Raw genomic sequence first — 16,419 nt, forward strand, 5'->3', positions numbered from 1 at the left:
TTTAATGGCAAGAACAGGTGTCTCCAGAGCATTTTTGCAAAGGTGTAGAATGCCCCACAGGTGGGAAAATTTAGCATAATAAAGGTTGTAGGCAGGCATGACCCGGGCATTATTAGATGACCAGGCATTATTTTTAAATTTTAGCAGGGGATGTTTGAAAAACCTATTCTGATCAAGTAAATGTGAAGTTTCTCGTTCTAAGGCCAATTTCTGGTATCTTGTGAAGTTCCTTGATCTAAATCTGGTTTAGGACACCAGTAGGAATAGGAGGGCTTTGGTGTGGTCCTGGGCAGCAGAGTCACACCGTGTCCTGGTTATGCCCATGTTGTGTGTAGACTTTGGTGTGGGAATATCTAGTATAATCAGAAGATGGCAGTAAAGGGCTAATAAAATTAAGCCCAGTTTGGTCAATAGATAGAGCATGGAGGGAGGCAATGGAGGATATAGACACATGGGGGGCAATGGAGGATATAGACACACATGTAATACCTTAATCTATAAAATATCAATTAAAATTATATCCTCAGATAAGGATTAAAAAGAAAAAAGAAAAAAAAGGGAAAAATATTGCTATGTAATATGCTCAGTAAAATGCTTGAGATTTTACTGCCTATATTTTCTTCTAGGAGTTTTATGGTTTTGAGTCTTACATTTAAGAATTTAATTCATTTGAGTTTATTCATATATATACTATATATATATATATATATATATATATATATATATAGTGGAAGGATGTGGTCTAATTTTATTTTATTTTTTTACAAATGTTTCTAATTTCCCCAGCCATTTGTTGAATAAAGCCATCTTCACACATTACAAAATTATGTAATGTAAATGATGTAATGTGTAACACTCACATTACATCATTTTGTGCAGCTTTTTTCCTGGTTGGATTGAACTTGCAAATTGTCTCCTGAGAATACAGCAGCAGCTGCTGTCCCATCTCCTTCCCCTTCCTGATCCCCACTCCCTACCCCCCACCTGAGCAGGATTCTATTATTTCCATTTCCTGTGAAAGGTCATCATTGTTATCAGCTATGAGTTGGCCCTAATGCTCATGGAATTAAAAAAAAAAAAATATATATATATATTTTACAGAGAGAAAGGGAGAGGGATAGAGAATTAGAAACATCAATGGTAGAGAAACATCAATCAGCTGCCTCCTGCATACACACCCCTTACTAGGGATGTGCCTGCAACCAAGGTACATGCTCTTGACCAGAATCGAACCTGGAACCCTTGAGTACGCAGGCCAACACTCTGTCCACTGAGCCAAACCAGTTAGGGCATGCCCATGGAATTTAAGCAAAGCCCCCTTCTTGGGCAAATTAAAATTTGCATAGGGGACATAAATAAGGGGGGATAATGCAAGAAGGTCAAAAGAGACAAGCTGTCACTTCTTCAGACGCTAGTTTGGTTATTAGTCCACATCTTGGGACTGGGGTGAATTTTTGTTAGTACCGGCAAATTCAGTTATAAGTTAAAATGTTTAGATAACTATATTTAACTTAAACAGATTTGTGTAGTTATAGGCAGAGTCATTTTGAACAAACCAATGAGAACACTGCTGTAACAGTGACTAAACATTTAAAAAAATACATTTTATTGATTTTTCACAGAGAGGAAGAGAAAGGGATAGAGAGTTAGAAACATCGATGAGAGAGAATCATTGACCAGCTGCCTCTTACACATCCCCTACTGGGGATATGCCCGCAACCAAGGTACATGCCCTTGACCGGAATTGAACCCGGGATCCTTCAGTCCGCAGACCGACGCTCTACCACTGAGCCAAACTGGTGCCGGCTAAACATTTTTTTTTTTTAAACGTTCACTGTAAAAACAATTCTAAATTAAAGACAAATCTGAGCACATGGTGCTCATGGCCCTGAGTCATTCCTGAGAGCTGCAGGGTGTACTCCATCATGGCGCATCAGTGTGACTCTAGACTCATTCTCTAAGGCTGGCTCCCAGCTTTGTTTTTGTTTTGTTTTGTTGTGTTTTTAAATATATTTTTATTGATTTCACAGAGAGGAAGGGAGAGGGAGAGAGAGAGAAACATCAATGATGGGAGAGAATCATTGATTGGCTGCTTCCTGCACATCCCCTACTGGGGATCGGGCATGCAACCCAGGCATGTGCCCTTTGCTGGAATTGAACCTGGGACCCTTCAGTCCACAGATCAACACTCTGTCCACTGAGTCAAACCAGCTAGGGCTTGGCAGTTTTTTTTTTTGTGTTTGTTTGTTTTTTACAAATGGTCCAAGTGAGCCAGTCACTCAAGAAAAATAACCAATAGTATTTTTGGCAATGATAAAATCCAAAGTATCCATCACTGAGTTTGAAGCTTCTCAGGTTTTAAAGACTTTTCTGATAAATGTTGATATTAATTAATATGATATTTTGATATTGTATAATGAAACGTCAAAATCTGGAAGATCTGTATAACTCTGAATTAATATTTTCCAAGGAACCAGTGCAGGAAGTGACTAAATCATGGACGGGTAATAGATCCATTTAAAGAACAATGTAGGCCAATGCATTTTAATGTAACGGAGTATAAGAAATTCCTTTGACAGGGTTTCAAACTCCTTGTTGCAATGAACCTTTAAGAAACTACCACGTGTTTGAGTTTTGGTGTAATATCAAAGACTATCTACAAATATCTGAAAATACTCCTCCTTCTTCCAACTACACACATTTCAATCATAGCAACATATGGCAGCAGGATGAATACAGAAACAAATGTGAGAACAGTGATGTCTTCCATTACTAGAAAATCTATGAGATTTGCAGAAATTAAAATAGCCACTTTTCTTGTTCAATTTAAAAAATATAATTATTATGAAATAATATATTTATATGTGCATGTAATATATTTATATTTGCATGTAATGAGTTTATTACTGCTATTTTAAAACCAATTAATAGCCCTGGCTGCTGTGGCTCAGTTGGTTGAGCATCGTCCAGTGCACTGAAAGGTCGCTGATTTGAGTCCCAGTCAGGGCACATACCAAGATTGCAGGTTTGATCCCTGTTTGGGGCATGTATGGAAGACACCTATCAATGTTTCTCTCTTCTCCCTTCCCTCCCCTTTCTCAAATCAATAAAAACATTTAAAATCAATTAAATAAATATTTAAAATTTCTTAGTTTTAACTTCAAATGTAATTAATGATAGATATAACCCACATAAACAAGCTATCTAAGGTCTCCAATAATTTTTAAGAGTATAAAAGGGTCCAGAGTCCAAAAATATTTGAGACTGTCCTAGCTTATTCTAACTGATGGAACTGTAAGTTTTAGCTACATTTAAGTATTCTTTTATTTGGCCATTTATGTATTCATTCAACAAATATTCATTGAGCACTGCACATGCCAGTTATTCCAGGCCCTGGGGTTTCAGCAGTGAATTAGAGACTTAAGACCATTCACTTTTATGGAGTTTACATTCTAGTGTGCTTGGGAACAAAAAATCCCCCACATAGACATATTATCTCAGACAGCAGGTATGTCCTAGTGAGGATTTATCCTAAACTATTTGCAAGGCCCTGTTCTAAACTCTTGAGGTTTACCTGTGAACAAAACAAAGATTCCAGCCAAAACCAATTTGGCTCAATGGATAGAGCGTCGGCTTGGGGACTGAAAGGTCCCGGGTTCGATTCCGGTCAAGGGCATGTACCTTGGTTGCGGGCATATCCCCAGTAGGGGGTGTGCAAGAGGCAGCTGATTGATGATGACTCTCTCTAATCGATGTTTCTAACTCTCTATCTCTCTCCCTTCCTCTCTGTACAAAATCAATAAAATATATTAAAAAAAACAAACAAAAAAACCCAAAAAAACAAAAAACAAAAAACAACAACAAAGATTCCAGTCCTCGGGAAGCTCGATTATTAAGTAAGGGGAGGAAGAGGATAAGCAATAAATGTCACAAGTAAGTGAATTGTATGCTTTTTGTTGTTAACCCTCTCCCGAGGATATTTTCCCACTGATTTTTAGGGAGAGTGGAAGAGAGAGGGAAAGGCAGAAACATGCATGTGAGAGAAACACATCGATTGGCTGCCTCCTGCACCCAACCAGGGCCTGGGCCAGGGAGGAGCCTGCAACCAAGGTATGTGCCCTCGACTGGAATCGAACTTGGGACCCTTTGTTCCTCAGGCTGATGCTCTATCCACTAGGCCAAACTGGCTGGGGCTATGTTGGAGAAACTTATGGCCTTGATTGTGGTGATGGTTTCACGGGTGTGTACTTACTCCAAACCCATCAAGTTGTACACATTAAATACCTACAGCCTTTTGTATATCAGTTATACCTCAATACAGTGATTTTAAGAAAGGGAACTGATAAGTGCCATGGGAAGAAGAGGCCCTGACTTAAGTCTGTAATTTTTACACGTTAAGTTCATAATGAATCAATTTTAAACAATTTTGTGGCAATGGCTTTTTTACTTTTAAATTTAGACTCACATGTTCTACCTAGGTAGCGACCTATGAGGGAGGATGTGGCCCCTGGTGGTTATCAGGCTAATTCTTCTTCTCTGTGTCTAGACAATTTTAGTGCCTGTTGTTTGACTCTCTTCTTCGACGAAGGAGAGGTTAGGGTTGTAAATATTTGTCTCTATTTCTTGTCTCTTTATTGGTATCAGGTCACATAACAAACAAACGTTCAGCTGTTCTACCTCGTAGTTTACTTCTCACACACGTTCTATCCGCAGAGTGAGGTGTGGTTTGCTCTCGGTGAAATCAGTCCGAGACCCGGGCTGGTGGACGCCCTGACATTTCCATGGGTCTCCCAAGGTCACACTGGGCATTGCCATCCCCTGAAGGGTATTCGGGGAAGGAGAATGGGATGTTCTGCGGGAGGATTTTATAGGTCACCAAGAAGAGGCCTCATCAAGAAGCCACCCACATTCTTGGTCAAGGGTCCCCTCCATCTTCAAGCCGGCAAGGATGCATAGGGGAATACACTGAATAAGGGGAAGAAGTTAGCTTTGGTGACCAGCTACCCTGGGACTATTTCTTCCCCTCTGGAGAAAGACCACTGTCATATCTTTAGCAGGGAGAAAAGGGCAGTGTGCGTTTTCTGCCCAGGAAGCTGTAACCTCACCTTCAGCTGCCCTGTGGCCAAGACCGTGCTGGTCACTGGAGAAGCAGACAGGGAGAGGATGACATTTCATACGGTCAGAGCTGCAGTGGCTCTAGCTGTCCCATGTAAAAAGGTTTGCCAAACTATTGGTTACAATTTAAAAATTATCCAAATATTGAAGCTTATCAATTACTTTTTTCCCTTTCTGATTTTCCTCAGTCTTTCACTTATAACTGGTAGGGCAATCTTAAGTCTTAGTTACTACACTATGCTTAATAATGTTAAGATAGTCTTACCTATATTGTCATATTAAAGTACGTTTAAATTGTAACATTATTTAAAACAACGATTTTAATTAAAAACACAATTAAATCTAATTTAATTATATTATTAAGATCTTTAGGTATACTTGGGTACTTACCATTATATTAAAGTCTCAAAAGGCATTTTTAAAATATCAGAAAATATAACATGCCAATGCAAAGAATATCAATGTTAAGAATTACTAGAAAAATGTTATTCTGTTAAATTCACACAGAAAATTTTAGTGGAATTTTAGTTCACAAATTTTTATAATCTGGGTATAACCAATTTGTAAGTCATTAATTCATAAAATCAAAACTCATTTTAGTTAGGAATCTGTATGAGGTTCCCAGTGCTGCATAACAAATGCCCACAGAGCTAGCAGCTTAAACACCACATATATTTGTTTGCTCACACATATATTTATTAGCTCATGGCTCTTGGGTCAGAAGTCCTGGTGGGCTCGGCTAAGTTCTATGCAGAGGGTGTCACAAGTCTGAAATCGGTGTCAGCTGGGCTGAGCTCTGGGAAAGTCAGCTTCCAGGCTCATTCAGGTTGTTGACAGAATTCAGTTCCTTGGGTAGGACAGAAGTGCTTTCAGCTTCTAGAAGCCACCCACATTCTTGGTCAAGGGTCCCCTCCATCTTCAAGCCGGCAAGGATGCATCAGATCTTTGTCATGCTTCAATCTCTCTGACTCCTTCTCCCAACCAGAGAAAACCCTGCTTCTAAAGAGGCCCCCTGATCCGGGCAGGCCCATACGGATAATCTCCGTATATGAAGGCCATTGCCCTGAGACTTTAATTATATATCTGCATACTCCCTTCACAGCAGTAACTAGATCAATGTCTGACTAACCAACCGGGGGACAGGAATCTTGAGGGTGAGGCAACGTTAGAATTAGGCCTACCCACAAAACCCATGTATACAGTACACTTGTATGTCAAAGTAATGGGAGATCTAATGCTTTCTAGAAAGGCAAAAGAAATTAAAGTGTTTATATGCAGATTTGCTTTGGTTTAAAAAGCTCATAAAAAAAGTAAGGTACGGCTCTTCCCTGCCCTTGCGGAGTTGCGTGGAGGCGGAGACTTGGGTGCTCCGCCCAGAACCCACCCGGGGCCGGGAGGGCGTTGCTGCTGGAGGGGCCGTGGCCTCCGAAGACCCGCCCTCACCTCACTCCCTCAGAGCCCTGATGCCTGTCATGTTCCGCGCTGCCCCCTGGTGGTCAGTGCATGTCATAGTGAACGATTGAATTCTTGGTCTCCTGGTCAAACTCCTGAGGGGACACTTTGCATATTAGCCATATATAGATAATTGACATACAATAAACTGCACACATTTAAAATTTGGTAAATTTCTGACTTACTAGTACGTATATCCACGCTTAAGCCATCACCACAATCAAGACAATGAACATATCCATCATCTCTCAAGGTGTTCTGATGCCCCTTTGCAATTCCTCCCACCAGTTGTTTCTACCCACCCTCATATCCACAGGCAATCTGCTTTCTGTCATTAGAGCTTACGTTGAATTTTCTAGAATTTTATATGAATGGAATCATACAGAATACACTGTTTTGGGTAGTTAGTTATTAAAGAAATGCAAATTAAAATCACAATGAGATACCATTACACACTATTAGAAAGGTTAAAATTAAAAACTGATTGTACCAAATATTGGTGAGGATGAGAAGCAACTGGAATTTTCATATGCTGCTGGCAGGAATGTATAGTGATACAACTCTCTTGGAAAACAGTTGGGTATTTTTTTTAAAAGTTAAATATTCACCTACCATATGATCTAACCATTCCATGCCTAGGTATTTACCTAAGAGAAATGAAGACTTGAATCCATACGAAGACTTTTATATGAATGTTCATAGACACTTTGTAATAGCTCCAAACTGGGACCAACCCAAATGTCTATCACCAAATCAGTGGATAAAAAAATTGTGGTATATCATACAATGGAATAGTATTCATAAATTAAAAAAAGAACTATTGATACATGCAAAAATATGAATGCATTTATTTTCTGACATATAGAAATTTATGCTATGTAATCAGTTTATTCTTACATGAATTTTGCCTTTTTTTTTTTTTTACCATACCTACTTAGAACCTCCTTACTCCCAAATTAAATATTTTAATATATTGTATAATCTTTTAAGACTTTATTTTTCACCTTTTCATTTTAAAACTACCTGGAATTAATTTTGGTCTTGTAGGGAACTGGTATTTAAATTATTTTTGGTATGGTTAGAATGTTTGCAGGATTGCTTTAAATTATTTAGGCTCAAGTGTTCTGATTTGTTCTCAGGTTGAATTTGGTATCTGTTACAAAAATGTTATACAACATCAATGGGTAGAAATATTTAAGAGGAAATTTATACATGATCTTGCTGTCCCATTAAATAAGGCAGTCATAATTTTCATGAGTTTCACTGTATTGCTTTGAGACCATTTTGTCATAATAGCAACCATATTATAAGTGCTGTTTTGAATAATATACTAGTATGTATCAATATTCTATGAGCATTTCTTTTCCCTTTGTCCATAGTTATACATGTCACTTATACATAATACTAGGGACCTGTTGCAGGACTATTCCGGAAGGCAGGCTTCCCTCCCACCACTGCCACCTCTCCTGCTGCGGCGGGCAGGGCGGGCGTACGGGGCGGGCGGGATGGGTGCCCCACTGCGCTCGCAGCCACCGCTGTCACCGTCTGTCACCGTCTCCGAGGCCACACGTGCTGCCACCACCGCTGTGCGCCTCGCCCCTCACGCCCAACCCGCCATGCCCACCGCTGCTGCTGCCGCTGCTTCTGTGGCCTCGTGTTGCTGTCGCCCCCACTGCTCGCCGCGCCCCGCCCCGCACGCGCTGCAGGGCTTTCCCTCCAGCAGCCGCAGCCGCCTTGCTTTCCACTTTCCCTCCCTCTTCCTTCTAGGCTGTCCTCAGTCTTCACTCCTCCCTCCCTCCCTCCGCGTAAGCAAATTAACCGCCACTTTTTGTTGTGTTAATTTGCATAGTCACTGGCTGGCTGGCTGGCGTGGCTTGTGGGAGTAGTGGAGTGATGGTTAATTTGCATGCTATGTTAGTAGGTAGGATTTCATCATTTAGAATGTTATAATTTTCTTGCCATTTAAATAAGATTGCATTGAACCCCTTTGTGCCCATAACTTTTTGTTTTCTTTGGAATAACTTATGATGCATAGAGCCAGAAGTACTGTTAACTGGATTAAACAAATAGAAGTTCTATTTCTTTGAACTTATTTCCACTCTGCTTTTTCTACAGGGTTATGCCAATTTTATATTGTGGGTGGGCACGTATGAGTCACCAGCATCATTTCAGCCTTGCTTTCAGAGTATTACCAATATTAGGTCTAGGTACAGTGCGGGGCAAAAGTAGATCTACTGTTGTTCGTATGGAAAATAATACAATAATTAATAAATAGTAATACAGGAATAAACTGTGTTTCGTATACTCACAACTGTAAGCCTACTTTTGCCCCATCCTGTATTTTGTCCAGTTTATTACATGAATGAGTAAATTAATACCTCATCAGTCAATTCACTGGTCATGCATACACCTACAGCTCTTTTCTCTCTCCTAATGCTCTGTGGCAGCCATAAAGGTATACCCTTCAAGAGAACCTGTTGCCAGGGTGTAGTTGGTGGATACCCCCTCGTTGCCATAACTCCAGAATTCTAGTAGCATTCCCGCCAAGGCCACGCTCTCCGGGAGCTGCTCTCAGCCGGTGGCAGTGGAATGCTGGACATTCCTTCCCCTTGGTGGGGCTCCTCCGAGGGACAATTCTTGCTTTGGGCCTCCCCTCCCTGTCTCATGGCTGAGACTTCCTTAGATCTGCATCCTCAGGCTCCTCCTAACCAGGCCTCCTCCTGTCCTCTCTCCTTGCTCAAGTATCAGACCAGCATGCAGCCTGGAGGCTCTCCTCGCCTACTGTTCCCTCTCACCTTTGTCCATCACAGGCGTTCTCTTCAGTCAATCTTTCCAAGTCTAACTCTGTCCTGGCATCACTCTTGGGGGACTCAAACTGACATACCCTGTGGAAGAATCCACATGGCATAATTCTCGTAGGGCAGTTACAAACTCCAAATTCTTTTTTAAGTGAATGACAGAATGATGGAGAAGATAGGAGCTTTGAGGTTGGTCATAAGTTGAAGCCGCAGAAGGAGGAAGCCCCAGCAATCACTGGTAGTTGAACTGATAACGTGCAATTCTCCGAGTCACTGGAGGTGATAGTGGTTTTGGTGTTATACTCATTCCCGTCTTCTGTTTTTGCTTTTTGTGGTTTGTCTGCATAGTGGCCTATGGGCAGGTGGTGGCCTAATGGGCTCTGGCACCAAGTCGCTCACAACACAACATAGTTTGTACCGGTCACACCTAAATATAGCTCTTTCCGAGGATTGACATTGTGGCCTGCAGCGTCCGGGGACCTTACGCCTACATCTTATTCCGCCCCCACTGGCTGCAGGGAGAGAAAAAGACCAGAGAAATCAAAGTTAGAAGCAGCATAGGAACTACCAAGGGACGGGGGCCAGCTGGGGACGTTTAGATTTTTATTTTGAGATGTATGCTCGAGATATCCAGTGAGTGAGACTTGGGATGGGCAGTGAAGAGCAGACACAATCTTCCTTGATTGATGGCCTCTGGGAACTCTGAGGAGCTTTTTCTCTTCGCCAGTATCTATATCTTTGCAACTTATTAAGACCTAAGTGGTACTGCAGAATGTATGGGTGAGAATGGGGAGGAGGAGAGAGCCAGGTCACATTGTCAGGGAGGCGCATGAACACAAATAAGAGGGAATTTGGGCTATTCCCACCCACCCACAGTCTCCCCTTTTATGGTGTTTCTGCTCATCTGTTCTCAGGGAATATAAAGCTGTAAATATCAGTCAATCCAGGCAAAAAGAAAAAAAAAAGTCATATCATTCTCCAAGAGCATTAAAGAGCAACTAATGGTAGCTACCAACAGGTTTTGTGTGTGTTTTTGCATTCAGACACTGCCCAGCACCAGAGACCATCTTCTCGTTAAACCTGGGGCTTTATCTCAGCTGTGTCTGCCATCGGCTGGCAGCACTGGCATCTTCTGAATACCCCCTCCTCTGGCTGACTTCACACCTATTGCCTGGCTTTCTTTTCTTTTCTTTCATATATATATATATATATATATATATATATATATATATATATATATATAATTGATTTTTTACAGAGAGGAAGAGAGAGAGATAGAAAGATAGAAATGTCGATGAGAGAGAAACATCGACCAGCAGCTGCCTCTTGCACACCCCCTACTGGAGATGTGCCCGCAACCAATGTACATACCCTTGACCGGAATCGAACCTGGGACCTTTCAGTCCGCAGACCGACGCTCTACCACTGAGCCAAACCGGTTTCGGCTTGCCTGGCTTTCTGATGTCTTTCTCTCTTTGGTTCTTCATTCTCTCCTGTCCCACGGTTTGAGCTGAGCACTTTGTTTGCCATCCCTTGTGGAACTTGCCCTCACAGAGGTCTCAACCCCCTGCCAGCCAGCTCCCTGGAGGGGACACCAAGTCTCTTCCTCCCAGGCTCATTCTCACCTCGGAACACTAACTAGGGTTGGTCTCAAAGAATGAAAATTGTGAAGAAAAATGTCTTCTCAGTGTCTTAGGAGCTAAAGGGAGGGTGCAAAAAGATATTTTAGATGAGGTTGAGGCCGACTCTTGCTTTAGAACAGGAAAAATGTTTTGGGAATTTTTTTTTTTTTTTTTTTTTTTTTGTACAAGGTTGTATAGGATGGTGGCTGGCTATGGGCTATGAGGCCAGTGGTGGATGTGGGGAGATCCTTAGCTTAAGTTGGAACTGAGTGGGGTGAGTCCTGCCTCTTTCCACCCGCACTTGTCTGTTATCAGAGCGACCACATCTAGTGTTTCTGGCCCCCAGGTCTCCTTTTCCCTCCTCCACCCAGTTTACCTGGAGTCACCAAGAATCCGAGGGCTGCCAAGACCAGGATCAGGAGCTTCATGTGGCTGAGGGGATGGATGGCTGGGAGAGCAGGTGGAGTTTTAATGGAGCCAGGGACCTTTGTGTAATGTGCTTGGAGCTGCTGCCTTTATAGGATCCACACGATGCCAGGATACGTGGCAGTGAGCCAGAGGGAGAGGGCCCCGCCACCCAGATCAATCAGGTTAGATCAGAATGTCTGCGAGGCTGCAGCCTGGATTGATTTATTGGGCACTTGTACTCTAGGCTGTTAGGAGAGAGAGAGAGGCAGAACAAAGACATCAGTTCATAGCGCCCATCTTTAAAACTATGCTTCCCAGCCAGTGCTGGTGTTCTTGTGGGGAAACTGGTGTTCTCATGCACTGGAGCTGGGAGTGTTAATTGGTGACAGTTTTAATTCTGGAGAGCAATTTGACAATATACATCAGAAGTAAAAAGTGCCTGCCTTTTTATTCAGAAACTTTATTCCTTGGACTTGTCTAAGGGAAATAATTGAACAAGTACACAAAGGATTATCTCAACATTGCTTGCACTAGCAGAAAACCAAAGCTACCTAAATGATGGTATAACATAGATACAGTAAACTATAACAGAACACTATAAAATCATTAAAAACTATCAAAAAGTAAAAATACAGGCTATAAGATATACATCTAGCATGATTTAATATCTGAAAAAGAAACATCTGTGCCTCTGATCATGATGGCGGAGTACATAAATGTGGTCCTTTCATCCTTCCATGACCACATAAAAATTACAACCAAATTATAAAACAACCATCATTCAGAACCTCTGAAGTCTAGCTTAACAGAATTTCTATAACAAGGATATAAAGAAGCTACATAGAGACTAGTAAGAGGTGGAGACTTGGAATGGGCTGGTCACACACCCACATGTGGCTATTAAAAACCAGGAGGGATTTCTCAGCTTCGAAGGCCCCTCCACCCACCTGAGGAGTGAGGAGTCCCAGCCACACACCAGGTCCCCCAGCCCAGGGTTCCAATGCTGAGAAGAGAAGCCCCCATAATGTTGGCAGTGAAAACCAGGGAGAGTGTGGCTGAGTGAGACAGAGGGCTGTGGAGTCCCAGGCTTTCCCCTTAAAGCGGCCATGCAAGGACTTACTTGCTCTGAGCCTCAGTAATAGGGTAGCAGCTCAAAAGGCACCAGGGACATATGGGGAGAGACTGGATTATCTGGCAGCAGGGTGAGGGCTTGAGGGGTAGCTTTCTCCCAGGCAGAAGTGCTGGTAGAGGCCATTATTCCTTTGCTGAGCTCTCCCCTTACAGAACCAGCTGGCAGGTACCATATCTGAGTCTTCATCAACCTGGCTAACACCACTTGCCCCATCCTGGTGATTCCCTGGGACCCCAACCTCACCAAACTTGCAGGCCACTGAAGCCTTTCCAGTGGGTTTTTCATACAAGTGGCTTATCTTGGCTCAAGCTGTGGACTTTTCCTAAAATTTCTGAAACAAGCAGCATCTGGCCTCGGTGTGCCCTGTACCACTTGTTAAGTGGCCCCACGACTGGCGGAAGCCAGTCTTGTTTTGCAGCTTGGCTTCTCTGGGGCACCTGTAAGCCTAGCACAAGTATCAGCCATTTTCAGATTGCTCTATAGCCCATGCTGGGTGGCCCTGGGCGTGGCACAGGTGGTTGCTGAACTTGATCTGCAGCTCCTGGGAGGCCCCAGAGCCAACGTACCTGGTGGCCAGCTTCAGACCACTGTAAGGCACCACTCAACCTCTTCCACAAGTGACACATTCAAGGAGTGACCTCAGAGGGCATTAGAACTCTACTAACACATATAAAGGAACACAGGGAAGCAGTCAAAATGAGGAGACAAAGAAACACATACAAATGAAAGAACAGAACAAATCCCAGAAAAAGAACTGAACGAAATGGAGGCAAGCAATATACCAGATACAGAGTTCAAAAGACTGGTTATAAAGATGCTCTATGAACTTAAGGAAGGAGTGGATGAACTTAGAACTTCAAAAAAGATATAGGAAACAAAAAATGGTGATAGGAAACATAAAAAAGAACCAGTCAGAAGAGTACATTAATTAAAATGAAGACTACATTGCATGGGCTCAACAGTAGAGTATATAAACCAGAGGATTAAATCAGAGATTTGGAAGATAAAGGAAGCAGAAAACACCCAATCAGAACAGCAAAAAGAAAAAAGAATAGAAAATGAGGATGGGGGGGCAATGTTAAAATATATACACAGGTAATAATTTAATAAAAAAATGTTAAAAAAGAAATAAGAAAAAAGAAAAGAAAATGAGGACAGTTTAAGGGACCTTTGGGACAGTTTCAAGCCTATCAACATTCACATCATGGGGGTGCCAGGAGAAGAGAGAGTGCAAGAAATTGAAAACCTATTTGAAAAAGTAATGACTAGAAACTTTCCTAACCTGGTGAAAGAAGTAATCATACAAGTCCAGGAAGTGCAGAGAGTCCCAAAAAGATGAACCCAAAGAGGCCCACACCAAGACGCATCATAATTAAAATGGCAAAGGTTAAAAAAAATGCCAAAGGTTAAAGACAAAGAATTTTAAAAGCAGCAAGATGTAACAGGTAAAGTGAACACAGCTTTTTAACATAATACTTGCTTAAACATTCCAATTTTCACAATCCTATTAACCATGACACTTTCACATTCTTTTGATCTAATTGTAGCCTGAGTCAGGGCTTCACCAATGTATTTTTGGTACTATAGTTAATGGGATTTCTGTATCAAGGAGTTCTGGAAATTTCTCTACCTCTTAACCATTTTACCCATTTTTGTGCAAAGCAAGAGGTGGAGACAAGGAACCCTGTCCCCCTCTTTTAAATAGAAAAAATTGCTATTGTGGTTGTCTTTTTGTTGTTGTTGAGGGTTTGCTATTATTTTTATTTAATAATTTTTTAATTTTTCAATTATAGTTGACATACAATATTATATTAGTTTTAGGTGTATATCATAGGGATTAGACATTTATATAACTTATTAGAGGCTCGGTGCATAGGAAACAAAATTTATGCACAGGTAAGGGTCCCTAGCCTGGCCAGCAATCAGGGCCAATCTGTGGGGAGACTGGTGGAGTGATGGGGGGGACCCCGCTGGCACCCACCTTGGAGGTGAACGGTGGGGCGATTGAGGGAGGGGGTGGCAGTGGCCTGCTCACCAGCCAGTCCCATCCACCGCTGCCGCCTTCGGTCACCTCCCTCTGTGGGTGAGAGCGCGGGGCCAGCGCTGGAGTGGATTCCAGTGGGACCATTGCTGGCAGCGGGTGTGAGAGGTTCCTGCCAGTCCTGATCTCTCCTCAGGAGCAGGGGGAGGGGGAGAAACCCTAAGGGGTGATCAGGGATGGCAGCTGCTGCTCGCACCCATTGATGGTGCTGAGCTATTGGGGCTGGTGCCGGGTGCCAGCAGTGGGTGCAAGTTGTGGTTCTGGTGCTGGCAGCAAGTGTGAGTGGGGCTGGCACTGGTGGCAGTTGCGAGTGCTGGGAGGGACTGTGGTGTGTGGGAGCAAAGAATTTACAGTAATCACAGCGACTGTGCCCCAACTTGGTCTGGCGTCCCTGCTCACCTGCTCCACTATCCTATCATGGCTGACACCCACCATGTTTGGTGCACGCCCTCTGGTGGTCAGTGCACATTATAGCGACTGGTTGTTCTGTTCCAGTTCCACCGATTGGTCTATTTGAATATTAGCCTTTTATTATATAGGATGTAAGACTCCAGAGGGGAAGTTGTGACCACAAATTTGATTTTTAGTTTTTTAATTTTGCAACAATAAGGTTATATGGGGTGTCCATATGAAAGGGGCCCTCTTAACAGCATTTACCATGACCTGGATAAAGAGCATATTCAGCAGGTGACTATCCCGGTTATCATAAAGCTACTCCCACATAGCTTGCATACAAAGCACAGCAGCTGGGTGTTCCATATGGCATTCACAGGGGAGAGGACTAGTCCACATTCTCAGAGTAAATGTGCCATATTTTTGTCCAGTGCGTTAAGCTGGCTGTTCCATCAGGAATAACCTCCTGTGCGTTTGAAGCATATGTAGCCATCTGTGATTGTTCCATAGCGAGCTGTGGGTCTTGTTCAAACCCAACATGCTTTTCCACTCTGCAGCATTCAAGACCAAAGACAGCCCCCACATTAGTTATTCCCACAATCCATTTTAGTAAAGGTTCTTCAGGAAGCTCACGATACTAATCCAAAATGAAACAACTCTCTCACACTAATACCAGATTTTCCCCCCTCTTTCCACATGTTGATTACCTTCTTGTTTCTGCATAATCAGGAGTCAGTTTTAAAAAAATATATATATTTTATTGATTTTTTTACAGAGAGGAAGTGAGAAGGATAGAGAGTTAGAAACATTGATGAGAGAGAAACATCGATTAGCTGCCTGATTACATGCCCCTGACTGGAATCAAACCCGGGACCCTTCAGTCTGTAGGCCTATGCTCTATTCACTGAGCCAAACCGGCTAGGGCTCTGGAGTCAGTTTTGAGATTAGTGGTGGAAGGTCAGACTCACGGAAATCTGAGCTTGGTCTACCATGAAGGTCTGATGCAACTTTTTTTTTTTTTTTTTTTTTTTGAGAGAGAGAAAGAGGTGAGAGAGAAACATCAACTGGTTGCCTTCTGTATGCACCCTGACCAGGGATCAAACCTGAAACCTAGGTATAAGCCCTGGCTGGGAATTGAACCCAGTAACCTTTCGGTATACGTGATGATGCTCCAACTAACTGAGCCACCTAGCCAGGGTTTTTAACTTTCAGTTTAGCTATTACAGATAACGATAACCAAGGGACTGAATATTTTGCTTATTTATTATTTGTTTGAATATCTTTATGCATCCAGTGGGACCAACTTCCCAGGAGTTGGAATCATCTCTAACTTCCATTGATAACTTTTACCTTGACTGATTGCAGCTCAGCTGCTGCTCCATACCACGGGGGACCACATGGCCCCCCCAGGAATCAAAGGTTCCTCATCCCCCCGAAGCCGGTTTGGCTCAGTGGTAG

This window comes from Pipistrellus hanaki, assembly GCF_964339955.1.
Source record: "Pipistrellus hanaki genome assembly, chromosome: 6".
Lineage (NCBI taxonomy): Eukaryota > Metazoa > Chordata > Mammalia > Chiroptera > Vespertilionidae > Pipistrellus > Pipistrellus hanaki.